This window comes from Galeopterus variegatus, unplaced genomic scaffold (genome assembly GCF_000696425.1).
Source record: "Galeopterus variegatus unplaced genomic scaffold, G_variegatus-3.0.2 Scaffold2114, whole genome shotgun sequence".
Taxonomy (NCBI): Eukaryota; Metazoa; Chordata; class Mammalia; order Dermoptera; family Cynocephalidae; genus Galeopterus; species Galeopterus variegatus.
The window spans coordinates 276,810-291,116 of NW_007728225.1; positions in this window are offsets into that span (position 1 = coordinate 276,810).

Sequence of the window (14,307 nt, forward strand, 5' to 3'; positions counted from 1 at the left end):
TGGCCTTTCTAGGGGCTGACACTATTTAACGGGGTGCCTTGGGAAGACCTTGCTTCCTCCTCTGACCCTCAAGTTTCCACACTGTAAAATCAAAGGTTAAAAGAGATGCTGACGGGCCGGCCCGTGGCTCACTCGGGAGAGTGTGGTGCTGACAGCACCAAGGCCATGGGTTCGGATCCCATATAGGGATGGCTGGTTCGCTCACTGGCTGAGCGTGGTGCTGACAACACCAAGTCAAGGGTTAAGATCCCCTTACCGGTCATCTTTAAAAAAAAAAAAAAAAAAGAGATGCTGACCCAACTAATATCCACACCAGCTCTGACATGTATTAACATTCTATGAACTGAACCTTGGCCTTCAGACAGCTGCCCCAAAGCCAGTCCTTTGAGCAGGGAGAGCTGACTCATGTCTCAATGTCTGTAAGGACATCCATCAGAATCTTGTTGACGGGGGTTAGGTGAGGGTCTGATGGTATCACTGTGATTTGGCCAAGGACCCAGGAATGGAGGACACCTCCTGGAGAATCAATCATCCTCCCTCGAGATTTTCCAGGCATCTGTATGTGCAAAAATAAAAACAAATGGGAAATTAAAGTGTTCCAGTGACAAGAGAGAAGTGAAGGTTTCCTTCTCTCCCTGACGAGGGCTCTGTGCCCAGAAGGGAAGTGCAAGCACTTCTATCACAGGAACCAAATCTGTTCCTGAAGATGTGTTGAAGGCAATATTTTGGACTCTGTATGGCTCTCCTGGCCCATCCAAACTCCCAACCAATGAACTCAAATATCTCAAAAACATTGTTAAACACTTATGGAACAACTTTTCAAGGATTTCTGCTTAAAACAAAGCATTTCAAACTGAAATTGAGAAAAAATTATTTATTGTTATTTTTTATTGTTTTGAAATCACCTTATGACTTAACCCTTAATGAACAATCGGTGGGTAGGTGTGTGTGCACTGCTGTTATACAGCACAGGATGTGAAGGAAGTTTCTCTTCTGAACCACAATGAACACGTGCCACAGTGTAAATAATCACATAGATTAATAGGTTAAAGATGCTAGAGATTCCTTCTCACCTGGACCTGGGCTGGAAGTGCTCCCAGGTGTCTGGCAGAAGCAAGAAAAATGTATGAAAAACAATCAAGCAAAAAGCCTGATCCCTATGGGAGAGCAGGCGAGGGTCACGGTCACCTGCAGCACACGGTACACTCTCCCACCTAGGCTTGGGTGCAGTGGAAACGCTTCCAGCAGTGAGCACGTGCATATTAATTGTCTCACATTTTATGTTTAGTATGTTTGGGGCAACATTCTTTTTTGTATGACATTCAGATGTGAGAATTGTGCAAGCGAGAGGTAATTACAATTACTTACATTTCAATCAATATTTAATTTCTTAAAGTTATAGATCTTAGAACTTCTCTGTTGCTTTAGCTTTTACTCCCAACTTATGGACCTTGATATTTTATTTATGAACTTATTAATTTATATAAAAGCAAGATCACATTTACTCGTTCATTGATTCATATTCAATTAACTCACAAATTTGATAGATTAAATTCCCAAAAACTCTTAACACCATTTAAACATTTAATTAAGCAAATTCCTTTAGATATTTCAAATTACAATCACACATTTAATTGATCTGATTCAAACACTTCAAACACCTGACAAGGGAGACCTATAAATATGAAGAACAAATTACTCCTAAGCACTTAAGCAACTTCTGCAGATCTAATCAGAGATAAAATTAGTTGCTTAGATTTTGTTTCAAACGTTATAAAAAAAACAAGCAGAACGTATATAAAGCAAAACAATGATTATAAAATTTCTTGCTACATCTAAAAACGTGATTTATACAAAAAGTATCAATATTATGGATTCATTTCTTCATCATCTTGTTATGTTAAGAGAAATATGTGTGTGTGTGTACCTATAAATTTCTCACCCCAACCAGGATGGACACTACTATCTTGTATTAAAGCTAAGGATACTCAGTAGAAAGCTCAGGTCCATGAGATGGTGGGGATGACTTTACTTGGTTGAATCCTGGACATCCGTGGGACACCAGTCAAAGATGCTTGACCAGTAGAGGCTCCGTGTTGGGTGGACTTTCCAGGCATCTGATGGGTTGGCTTCCATATTGAGATGGGATTCTGTTGGCCACGTCATTGGCCCTTTCTAAACTCTTGCCTTTTGGCTGGGACTTAACCAATCATTTACATTTCAATTTCTTGCATCCTTGGTCTTTTCCTGGATGACTTTTCTAAGACATGAATTAGTTCCCTACCCTCTACTGCATAAGATGCTTTTATCATTGAAATCAGACTGAATCCCAAACTTCTTCCTATGGCTTAAATGTCCCCGTAGGGCTTTGCCTCTGGCAATCTCTCTGACCCCATTTGTTCTTCCCCACTGTTGGCTCTGTCTGGGCCACACTGGCCTCTCTTCCTTGACTGGGCAAGTTCTCTCCAGTTTCAGGGTCTTTCCATTTACAGAGAGTTTGGGATACTTCCTCCAGACCTTCACATGGCTTGTTCCTTCTCTACCTTCTGGTCTCAACTCAAATGTGCCCCAAGGAGGGTTGAAGGCCTCTGCCACACCTCCCTGACACCTGCAACCAGTCCAGTGATGACCAGTGAGCCACGTCAAGAAGCACCCTGGGCTCCCGAGCTGGGGTGGCTGGGGCGAGTGTGAGGGCTTCAGCCACACCCCACTGACATCTGTACCCAGCCTGGTAGTGACGAAGACACCACTGGAAGCCCCCTGGTCTGCCCTGTGGGAATGAGGGGGCTGCCATAGGCCTCAATCCCACCCCTCCCCCTTCCTCCTCCTTCCATCCCATTTCCTTCCCCTTTCCCCTCTCCCCCTCTCTCCCAACTGCTCCATAACAACATCCTACAATGTAAAAAATAATATTAATAAATAAACTTTAAAAAAAATGTGCCTCAAGGAGGACTTCCTGGCCAACCTTGCTAAAGCTGTGGCCTTTGTCTCCATACCCTGTCACTCTACTACATCCTGATGTTTATCTTCAAAGTACTTTTATGTTCCTGAACTAATCCTGTTTATTTATGTGTTTGCTGTCTTTTTCCCTTCACTAGAATGTAAGGATCAGACTGTGTTCCTCTTGTTCAGTCTCATATTTCGAGTTTTTAGAACATCTGGCACATAGTAGGCACTCACATTCTTGGTAAGTGTATTTCTCGGTATGCAGTCAGGAAAACAGAAACTACTCTAGGAACTTCAAACAGAGAGTGATTTAATTCAGGGAACTGGTTACAAAAATGTTGGCAGAACCAGTAGACTAAAAAGGGGCTGTGGTGTCACTTTGAGCCCATGAGCCTGTATCCACCATCAATGCTGCTGGACAACTGTCATTGCCACAGGAGCTTGGCAATGCTACTCCCCCATCTGATGCTACTTCCAGAAGTGGAATGACTTTTACCTTCTCCCTGCTACCTAATGTCATGTGGCTACTTCCCATTGGCAGAACCCACTTGGAACCCAACTCTAAGCGTGTCTGGGAAATGTAATTTTTAAACTCTAGCCCTGGTGATTCCAGGAAAAATATAGAGGGGCAGGGATGGGGTGTGGGTGTTTGGCACAGAAAGGAAGACCTTTAAATGGCCCTGACTACAAACTCCATGGGACTACCGCCATGTGCCTCCTTTTCTGCCCTCGCACCACCTGTTCATGCCTGTTGCCCATGAAGAGACGTGGTGAGGGCCCAGCACTCTGCACATCGTGGGAACTTTAGTGTGTTCCTTATAGCTGCTGTTTTTGGGTATTCCCGGGGCGCCTCACCTTCAGACTCTGAGCCTTGCTGGGGTCAACAGCTATGGGGAGAACAGCCTCCTCTCCCCCCACTTTGGGTCTAATGCACGGCAGGACCCCCAAAGCAGTTCTGCATGTTGTACCTAGAACCTTACCAAGCTGCTCTTGTAAATAAAGTCTGGATAATTCTGGGCCTCTAACCTTTGCCCATGGGAGCACCAAGTCCAGCCCAGATTGTCGATCAGAACAGATACCACAGCAGCCATTCCATGCTCTTCTTCTCTTTTCTTCAACCCATCCAAACTCCCTCTTCCTACTCCAGAGGCTGGAAATGAAGATTATTCCAAAGATTCATCCAGATCCTGGGGCACAGACACCTCCATACCTAGAGTTGCTGGGCCCTCCAGATCCCTGGATGGTCAGCCCTGCTGAGCCAGGGATGTTGAGTCTGGAGCCTGGATAAAGAGTGTGGGCAGTCAGTCTCCGGGTCAGTCACAGTGGCCCTCCAGGTCCATGGAGGGTCAGCCCTCCAGCCAGGGATGGAGAGCTCTTTGCCTTCATAGTGGGATATTTTCCATAATTGGGATTGGATAATCTGCTGGATCCAGGAAAGTGGTAGAGTACCAAATAAGGGGGTAAGGGTTCTCAGAAAGTAGCTGGAGAATTCCAGAGCCAGGATCAGAAAGTCCTCTGGAGGCGTGAAGTGTTTCCTAGAGTTGACAATGTTGTGGGGCTATAAATTTCTCTGGAATATTTTCCAGAGCCAGGGACAGATATATTTCCAGAGCCAGGTATAGCAAAAAGTCTTTTTCTGATCCACAGTCACACTGTTTTCTAGAGCTAGTAATAGAGCCTCCTGAAGAGGGAGATGCATTCCTTCTTTTCTTGAGTAAAGGAAGGCATCTTTTCCAGTGCTGAGGGACACTGCCCTTCCTCTGCCGTGATGGAAGAGGCGGTAAGGTACTGTGCTGTGGCAGCCTCCAGTGACAATGAAGTTAACACAGTTGAATTGGTTTCTGGGACGGTTGTGTGGATCTCACCCTCTTGGTTCGCCCCTTAAGATACCCTGAACTTATGGCCACTTCAAACCCATAAATGTATGCAGAGAGAGACCTCATTAAAGCTTACTCTCCTGTGTTTCACTCCGAGGATCCTCTACTCAGAGAATATGGTGGTGGCGTCTCAGTCAGAAAATGCTCCCACACCTCTAAACCAATCTCCCAGGTGGACCCTCAGGTGGAGCATAACTCTTTGATCCATTTACTACCTTAGAAGAGCACGATCATGATACAGGTACATAAAACACAGACGTGCAAAAGATTCTAGGCACTCGTTTTGTCTATGTTAAGTAAAGGATTCACCTCTTTTCCTTTCAGTGACTATGTTGGCAACTATCTCTGATGCCCACAAGCCCCACATATACCATACTGAGTAGTCCTAAAGTCAACATACTGTCATGCTGAAAATGTGGGCTTTGGAATTTGACAGATCTGGGTTTGACCCAGTAATGCTGTGTAGTCTTGGATGAGTCACCTTATCTCTCTATACCTTTCCAATGGGAATAATAATACCCACCCTGCAGGGTCGTCATGAATGTTTAAAGTAATAATGTGTGTGAAGGCCCCAAGTGTGCCCTGGCTGGAGCAGATTCTAGGCACCGATCAGTTGCAAGGCAGACCTGAGTTAGTGAAGGGCAGTGAGGTGGAAGTGGGTGCCTGAGAACACTCCTGGCTCTGCAGTCCACCCGGCTGTGTGGCTCTGGGTGGTCACTTCCCTTCTCTGGCCCTCAATTTTTTCATCTATAAAACCAAAGATTGAATAGGAAGATTCTAAGGGCACTGCCAGCTCTGACATCCTGAAGGTTCCTTGATTGTAAGATCTGGAATCATTCTCTTGACATTTAAGAAGCAGCTAGATGGTCCTACCTTTGTTCCTTGGGGAGGACATCTGTAACCATCGTCTTAAGGATTTAGGTGAGATGTTGATGGGATTAATGTAGCATTATAACAAAAGTCCAGGATTCTTATCTCACCATCATACTTCATCTTGTGTTTTTCCTGAAGCGTGTATAACACAGATGTGTGACAAATGAGACTCTTTGTGATGGGCTAAGTGAACATCCCATATCCCAAGGCAAGGTTGTGCCATATTGGAGTCCTAGCCAGGCCTCTCCATCCTTCTCTAACACCCAGGAATAAGAATGCCATTGCTACAGCTGATTGATTGGATAGTTACTAAGTGCCAGGCAACAACACTTATTTAATTCTCAGAACAACCCTTATGATTGTACTATTGTGACACTGGTAACCAGAAAAAGAGCCCCATCCGTGTTCAGAAATCTGACCCTCCAGATAAGCAATTTCTCCTCCCTTTTGGGGGGGGGCGTGGTGTGGGATGGGGAGGAGACGAGCTCCAGCTTCTAGGTGGTGGCTACAAAATGACTAAAGAGATGGAAGAGAGATGCGTGGAAGCTGGGAAGGATGGATGGGGGCTGGGACAAGGGGCAGGTCAGGGGGCAGNGCCCAGATTGTCGATCAGAACAGATACCACAGCAGCCATTCCATGCTCTTCTTCTCTTTTCCTCAACCCATCCAAACTCCCTCTTCCTACTCCAGAGGCTGGAAATGAAGATTATTCCAAAGATTCATCCAGATCCTGGGGCACAGACACCTCCATACCTAGAGTTGCTGGGCCCTCCAGATCCCTGGATGGTCAGCCCTGCTGAGCCAGGGATGTTGAGTCTGGAGCCTGGATAAAGAGTGTGGGCAGTCAGTCTCCGGGTCAGTCACAGTGGCCCTCCAGGTCCATGGAGGGTCAGCCCTCCAGCCAGGGATGGAGAGCTCTTTGCCTTCATAGTGGGATATTTTCCATAATTGGGATTGGATAATCTGCTGGATCCAGGAAAGTGGTAGAGTACCAAATAAGGGGGTAAGGGTTCTCAGAAAGTAGCTGGAGAATTCCAGAGCCAGGATCAGAAAGTCCTCTGGAGGCGTGAAGTGTTTCCTAGAGTTGACAATGTTGTGGGGCTATAAATTTCTCTGGAATATTTTCCAGAGCCAGGGACAGATATATTTCCAGAGCCAGGTATAGCAAAAAGTCTTTTTCTGATCCACAGTCACACTGTTTTCTAGAGCTAGTAATAGAGCCTCCTGAAGAGGGAGATGCATTCCTTCTTTTCTTGAGTAAAGGAAGGCATCTTTTCCAGTGCTGAGGGACACTGCCCTTCCTCTGCCGTGATGGAAGAGGCGGTAAGGTACTGTGCTGTGGCAGCCTCCAGTGACAATGAAGTTAACACAGTTGAATTGGTTTCTGGGACGGTTGTGTGGATCTCACCCTCTTGGTTCGCCCCTTAAGATACCCTGAACTTATGGCCACTTCAAACCCATAAATGTATGCAGAGAGAGACCTCATTAAAGCTTACTCTCCTGTGTTTCACTCCGAGGATCCTCTACTCAGAGAATATGGTGGTGGCGTCTCAGTCAGAAAATGCTCCCACACCTCTAAACCAATCTCCCAGGTGGACCCTCAGGTGGAGCATAACTCTTTGATCCATTTACTACCTTAGAAGAGCACGATCATGATACAGGTACATAAAACACAGACGTGCAAAAGATTCTAGGCACTCGTTTTGTCTATGTTAAGTAAAGGATTCACCTCTTTTCCTTTCAGTGACTATGTTGGCAACTATCTCTGATGCCCACAAGCCCCACATATACCATACTGAGTAGTCCTAAAGTCAACATACTGTCATGCTGAAAATGTGGGCTTTGGAATTTGACAGATCTGGGTTTGACCCAGTAATGCTGTGTAGTCTTGGATGAGTCACCTTATCTCTCTATACCTTTCCAATGGGAATAATAATACCCACCCTGCAGGGTCGTCATGAATGTTTAAAGTAATAATGTGTGTGAAGGCCCCAAGTGTGCCCTGGCTGGAGCAGATTCTAGGCACCGATCAGTTGCAAGGCAGACCTGAGTTAGTGAAGGGCAGTGAGGTGGAAGTGGGTGCCTGAGAACACTCCTGGCTCTGCAGTCCACCCGGCTGTGTGGCTCTGGGTGGTCACTTCCCTTCTCTGGCCCTCAATTTTTTCATCTATAAAACCAAAGATTGAATAGGAAGATTCTAAGGGCACTGCCAGCTCTGACATCCTGAAGGTTCCTTGATTGTAAGATCTGGAATCATTCTCTTGACATTTAAGAAGCAGCTAGATGGTCCTACCTTTGTTCCTTGGGGAGGACATCTGTAACCATCGTCTTAAGGATTTAGGTGAGATGTTGATGGGATTAATGTAGCATTATAACAAAAGTCCAGGATTCTTATCTCACCATCATACTTCATCTTGTGTTTTTCCTGAAGCGTGTATAACACAGATGTGTGACAAATGAGACTCTTTGTGATGGGCTAAGTGAACATCCCATATCCCAAGGCAAGGCTGTGCCATATTGGAGTCCTAGCCAGGCCTCTCCATCCTTCTCTAACACCCAGGAATAAGAATGCCATTGGGAACCGGTCTGTATGTGGGATCCGAACCCTCAGCGGGAGCGCCACCACACTTCCCAAGCGACACACTAGCGCGGTGCGCCACCGGGCCGGCCCCTCATCTTGTGTTTTTCCTGAAGCGTGTATAACACAGATGTGTGACAAATGAGACTCTTTGTGATGGGCTAAGTGAACATCCCATATCCCAAGGCAAGGTTGTGCCATATTGGAGTCCTAGCCAGGCCTCTCCATCCTTCTCTAACACCCAGGAATAAGAATGCCATTGCTACAGCTGATTGATTGGATAGTTACTAAGTGCCAGGCAACAACACTTATTTAATTCTCAGAACAACCCTTATGATTGTACTATTGTGACACTGGTAACCAGAAAAAGAGCCCCATCCGTGTTCAGAAATCTGACCCTCCAGATAAGCAATTTCTCCTCCCTTTTGGGGGGGGGCGTGGTGTGGGATGGGGAGGAGACGAGCTCCAGCTTCTAGGTGGTGGCTACAAAATGACTAAAGAGATGGAAGAGAGATGCGTGGAAGCTGGGAAGGATGGATGGGGGCTGGGACAAGGGGCAGGTCAGGGGGCAGGGGCCGATGGGGGTTCAGATAGGTTTAACGTTTGTGGAATTGCACTCAGGGTGAAGCTCTGTGCCACGTGCTGGGAATAGAGATGAATAACCATCTGGGGGTGTGTGTGTGTTGGATGGGGGCAGGCATGGAAAGAGATAGACATATTTTCAGTGAAGCACGACTCTCGGAACATAAGTTGCATCCACAAGATGACATTGATGCTGTATGAAAGCGGGAGTGAGGATCCTGTCTGCTTGCCAGGAAAGCTCTCGCAACTTCCCAGGCGAGGTGGTGACATAAACTCAGTCAGCTGACCAGTAGCTCCATGTTCTTTAGGTATAAAGAACAACCCTCCTGAGTTTGGATCACACCATCTGCACTCTAACTACGGAGGGATCTTAATTCCCATGCCCTGTCTCACCAGTCTTTGCAATGATGGTCTCCTAGCCCCCTCCAGCCCATCCTCTACACAGCAGCAAGAGTGGATATCTTCCTAAAATACAAACCTAATCATAGCCCCCTCTCCTTACATCTCTCCAGTTGCCTGAGAATATGGTCCAAGATCCCTTGGCATGACTCTCAAGCACTTTGGGATCTTGTTCCTGCTTCCCCTTTCAGCTTTATCCAGAAAGCCACCTCCTTTTCAGTCCTCCCCCCAACGTCTAATTTCCTGACATAGTGCCCCCGCTGATTCTTGCTTTCTCTTCCCTCCAGTCTTTGCACAAACTGTCCCCTTTGCCCAGAATCCCTTTCCAATCCTTTATCTGACTAACTCCTTCGGGTCCCGGCTCGGCATCCCTTTCTCAGAAGCCTTCCTGACCCTGCGAGTTGAGTAGGGACCCCTCATCAGTGTTCTCACAGTCCCTGTGCTTGCTCTTTTAGTCCTTAACTCTCTGCCTTGCAATTTTCTGCTGGACTGTTTGCTTGCTCCGTCTGTGGGGGCTCCATGAGGACAGGAAGGGAGGTGTGCTCTTCTCTGTATCTGCAGAACCCAGAACAGCACCTGGACTGTGGTTTGCAGGATGCAGGGATGGGTGTGTGGTCCCGGGGCTGGGGGGTGGGGTGGGCATGGCACGGGACTGTGGGCCAGGTTGTGGCAGCGGGTTGAATGGGCGTCTTTGGAGCAGTTCTGGTCCCTGGGGCAGCAGGAGCTTGGCTTTCTCCTTGGGGCCTGAGTAGGGGTCTTTGGAGTTGAGTGGGGGATCCCCGGACCCCACCATAGTTTGGAAAGAGGTGAAGACGCGGCTCCCCTTCTTGAAACCTCCTGCTCGGAGCCTTCTGCAACGCCAGCTTGGGCTGTCATAGCAACAGCCCCCACCCCTGGCAGCTGGGCCAGCCAATAGCAGGCGGTTCTGGTGAGGTAATGTCCCGGCCGGGCAGCTCATTGGCTCCGCGTTTGCCCACGTCCGGTCCTGGGTTGCCGGGGGAGGACAGAGCCTGCGCGGGGGGCTCGAGCCCTGCCTCGGTCACCCGCACGTGCGGTCCCCTTGGCCCCGTGCGCGCCGTCCCGTCGCTCCCTCTCTCTCTGCTCCGGGTCTGGCGGCGTCTGCTTTGTCGTCTCTGCGTGCCGTCCTGTCGCGGCTCGGCTTGGTCCTTCTGTCCGCGCGTCTGTCTGCCTGTCTCTCTTAGGGTCTCGGTGACCTCTTCTTCTTGCCCCTCTGTCTCTGTCCCTGAGTGCGTCTCTCTGTCTTCTCCAAACAAGGGCGCAGGGAGAGCTCCTTGATTTGCAGCCAGAAGGTGACTCACGGCTTGAAACCGCGAGGCCCGCCTGGCCCGTTTCAGGGGCACCTCCTGCCGCGTTTGTCGGGGAGCCCTGGCACGCAGGCCCGGGTCTCGGGACCTCGGTGAGGCCGGGGCTGGGCCTTTCCCTGGTCTGCCTCACCAGACATTTGCTCTTGTTGACTTGTCGCCCAGTCAAGGGAAAGGCAGGATGGTCTGTGCTTTGGAGAAAGGAAGGGCGCAGAGCACAGACTTACGAAGGAACTGGCATGAACTTCAGTAATTACAGCTGGGGGGTTAGACAGTGGAGGGACTTCCAGAAAACTACAGAAGGGGAGGCACTGGAGCGAGTGAATGGGAAAGGTAGTTGGATTCTTTGCTCTACTTTGCATCTATAGATCCATCCATCAGCACACATACGATGCCTCTCAGTGCCAGGTTCTGTGCTTGGCATCGACTCAGTCCCCTGAGCTCCAGGAGTCACAGCCTAGTCTGGGAGGCAGACACACAAATCCTGGGTGTTGATGGGATTCCAGAGGAGGGTGGAACTCACCCTGCCAGGTGGGGGCTTGACTCAGGCCGGGAAGCTTTGTGGAGGAGGTGACTTTTGAGCTGGTGTGTTTGGGAGAATGGCTTGTTTGGATCGGCCTGGGTGGGGCACCATGGCAGGAGACCAGTCTGGAAGGGTCAGCAGGGGGTAGAGGGCCCAGGAATGGGCAGTTTGTACTTGATCCCAGGGGCAATGGGCAGCCACGCAAAGGGTCTGAGCAGTGGAGAGGTGTGGTCAGGCGTGGGTTTCATGCAATCACACTGGTGATGTGATCTTGTCTGTCTCACTGAACCCTTCATCGCAGCACACGGCACGGTGCCAGGCCCACAGATCATGTTCAGGCATTCGGTGCAGGAGAGCATGAACTGGAGGGGAGCAGTGGTTCTGATGGGTGAGGGGTTGAATGGTGGGGTTGGTATTCTCATGGTGGTGGAGGGGATGGGAAAAGTGAATGGGTTCCAGAGATGCAAGGACAGGTAGAGTCAATGAGCCCTGCTGGCCCACTAGGGGCTATGGGGGTGATGTGAGGGAGTGCCCTGGGTAGCACCCATGTTCCTGGCTTGAGCAGCTGAGGATGAGGGGAGAGGGAGCACAGGAGGGGGCAGATTTCAAGGGAAAAGTGGTTAGTTCACAGTTGGATTCTTGGTGTCTGACGTGCTGTGGGACATCCAGATGGGGCTGTCTGTGGGAGAGGTCTGGGCTGGAGTGACCTGCATAGAGAGGATGGCTGAAGCCATGGGTAGACATGAGGCCACTTGAGGATGGGGACGTTGAAGAGGAGGCTGGCTGGGTGAGAGTGTCCTTTAGAACCACAGGAGACCTGGCTAGGTGTCAGAAGTACCGAGTTCTGGTCTGGACTCTGACACTGGCTCGCCGTGTGACCTTGGGCAAGACACTCTTTGTCTCTGGGCCAGTGTCCCTCGGGCTGTCAGCAGAGCCTCTCAGAGGTGGAGAGGAGCCTGGGCCACTTCTATTTTTTAAGGCTTCTGGATGTGATTAATAATAATATTAAATGTGCCCAAAACAGGAAAACAAAACTTCTGGTTATTTACTATGTTCACGTTTGCAAATTAACATTATGAACAAAGATACAGAATTGAGTGTACAGTGTCATTTGGAGATAAAAGTCCAGATCGGAGTCATGCTGGGAAGTTAGGCCCCTGATTTTGGCTTTCCTGGTTGCCTGGAGTAACTGCCCTGTTTAGCAGTAAAGGTGCCTGGCTGGGGGCGGAGAGGGGTGAGGGTATGTGGAGGCCGGAAGGAGCTGCTTCTCCCTCTAAACCTGGGCATTCATGCCCCTCCCCCAGTTCTTGCCAGCCCCCAACTCCGAGTCTTTCTCCCAGAGTCACCAGAGGCCATACCTGTGGCTTTCTGAAGGAGGGAAGACCACTATGGCCGTCCCTGCACTGCCACCTGCCTCTCCTTGTTCATCTCTCAGTTCCTCAAAGACAGCACTAGATGAGCAGGGCCCAGGCTCTGCCTGTGACTTGCCCTTGGGCAGGCCGCTTCCTCTCTGGGTCTCAGGGTCTCAGCATCTCTCAGCTGTAGCCTGGCGACTGGCACAAGGGATGCACTTAGTGAATGCTGATTGAATTCAATTGAATTGCGAAGTAGTTTATTTGACTGGAGCATGGATTGAGGGAAGGGTGGTAGAGAGAGATCATGCTTTCGGGGCCATCAAAATAAGATCACGTCTGCAAATGTGCTTTGGAAAAGGTAAATCAACACATATTTACAAGTTAGCAACATATCATTTTTGGCCAATGCCCCTGAAAGGCTTTCAGAGCAAAGAGTAGACACAAAATGGGATTTCCCCCCTACTAAAAAAAATCCTTATTTTACAAGAATTTATCATGAATATTTTCCCCTTAGCACAGTGGTCAAGAGCAGGGACCCCGAGGTGGGCTGCCTGTTTTCAAATCCAAGCTCCATCACTTTCTGGCTGTTGACCCTCAGCAAGTGACCCAACTTCCTTCCTTGTGCATCAATTAGACTCAAGTGTAAGTTGCAAATAATGCTATTACTCACCTCGTGGGGTTGTTATGAGGATTTAATGACTTATTTGATATAAAGTGTTTAGGACAGTGCCTGGCACATGTGAGTGCCTCAGAAATGTTCTCTTTTATTATCGTTAGCTGTGATACAGCTTTTGACCCCTCCCCAGAGCTGACCGCTCTTAGCAGTTGGGGCTGTGGCAGGCACTGCAGGCGGGCTCAGTCAACATCCAGCGAGCTCTCCTTCATCTACTTAGGCTCAGCTGAGATGCTAATGCTCCCCCAGTCACCAGTGAGGGTAGATGGGAGAGCTGCCGGCTGTGGAGTGAGACAGACCTGGGTTCAAATCTCAGCTCTATCACTTATCTCTGAGGCTGCAGGCCTCAGTCTCCCCCTCCTTAAAATGGGAAGCACATTATAGAATGTTCTCTTCTCTACAGACATGAGGGTTATTACTCATATTCCTGTTGAGGGAGTTGATGGCTGTGCTGACATTAATAAAGAATCAAAGCCTGCACATGGCCAGCCGGAGACAGACTCCCTACTGTCAGATGCCTGAGCCAGACTCATTTCCTGCCTTTTTATAACCACATGCAGAAGGGTGCCCAAACATAACATTCCTGGTCTCTGTCTGCCCCTCCCTGGCCCTGCCCGAGGAGCTGATGGGCGAACATCAGGAAAGGGACTGAGTATTCTCAGTGTGGCCTCCTCTGGGCGTAGTCTGTCCTCAGCCAGCCTGCCTGCAGAGGGCCATGTTCTGGTTGGTTTTGTGATAGTGGGCAGCCTCAGTGGGATGACTTTGCCCCTTTGGGGAGGCCCGTGGTTGCCAGTGCTGCTAGTGACAAGGAGAATAAGTCTAATTCATGGGTGGGGTATTTGCAAGCCCATTTGGTTAAGGCCTCCTTCCCAGGCAGCTTTATGTCCTGCCACCGCACCAGCTTCCCATCTAACCTGAGCAAGAGCCAGATTTCTCATGGCACAGAACCCTCATGATCTGGGTCTGGGTCCCCTCTGGCCTCAATTTGGTTAAGGCCTCCTTCCCAGGCAGCTTTATGTCCTGCCACCGCACCAGCTTCCCATCTCACCTGAGCAAGAGCCAGATTTCTCATGGCACAGAACCCTCATGATCTGGGTCTGGGTCCCCTCTGGCCTCGTCCAACCATACTCCACTGTTCCCTCCCTCTTACTTCATTCCAGTTACACTGGCTGTGCTGAT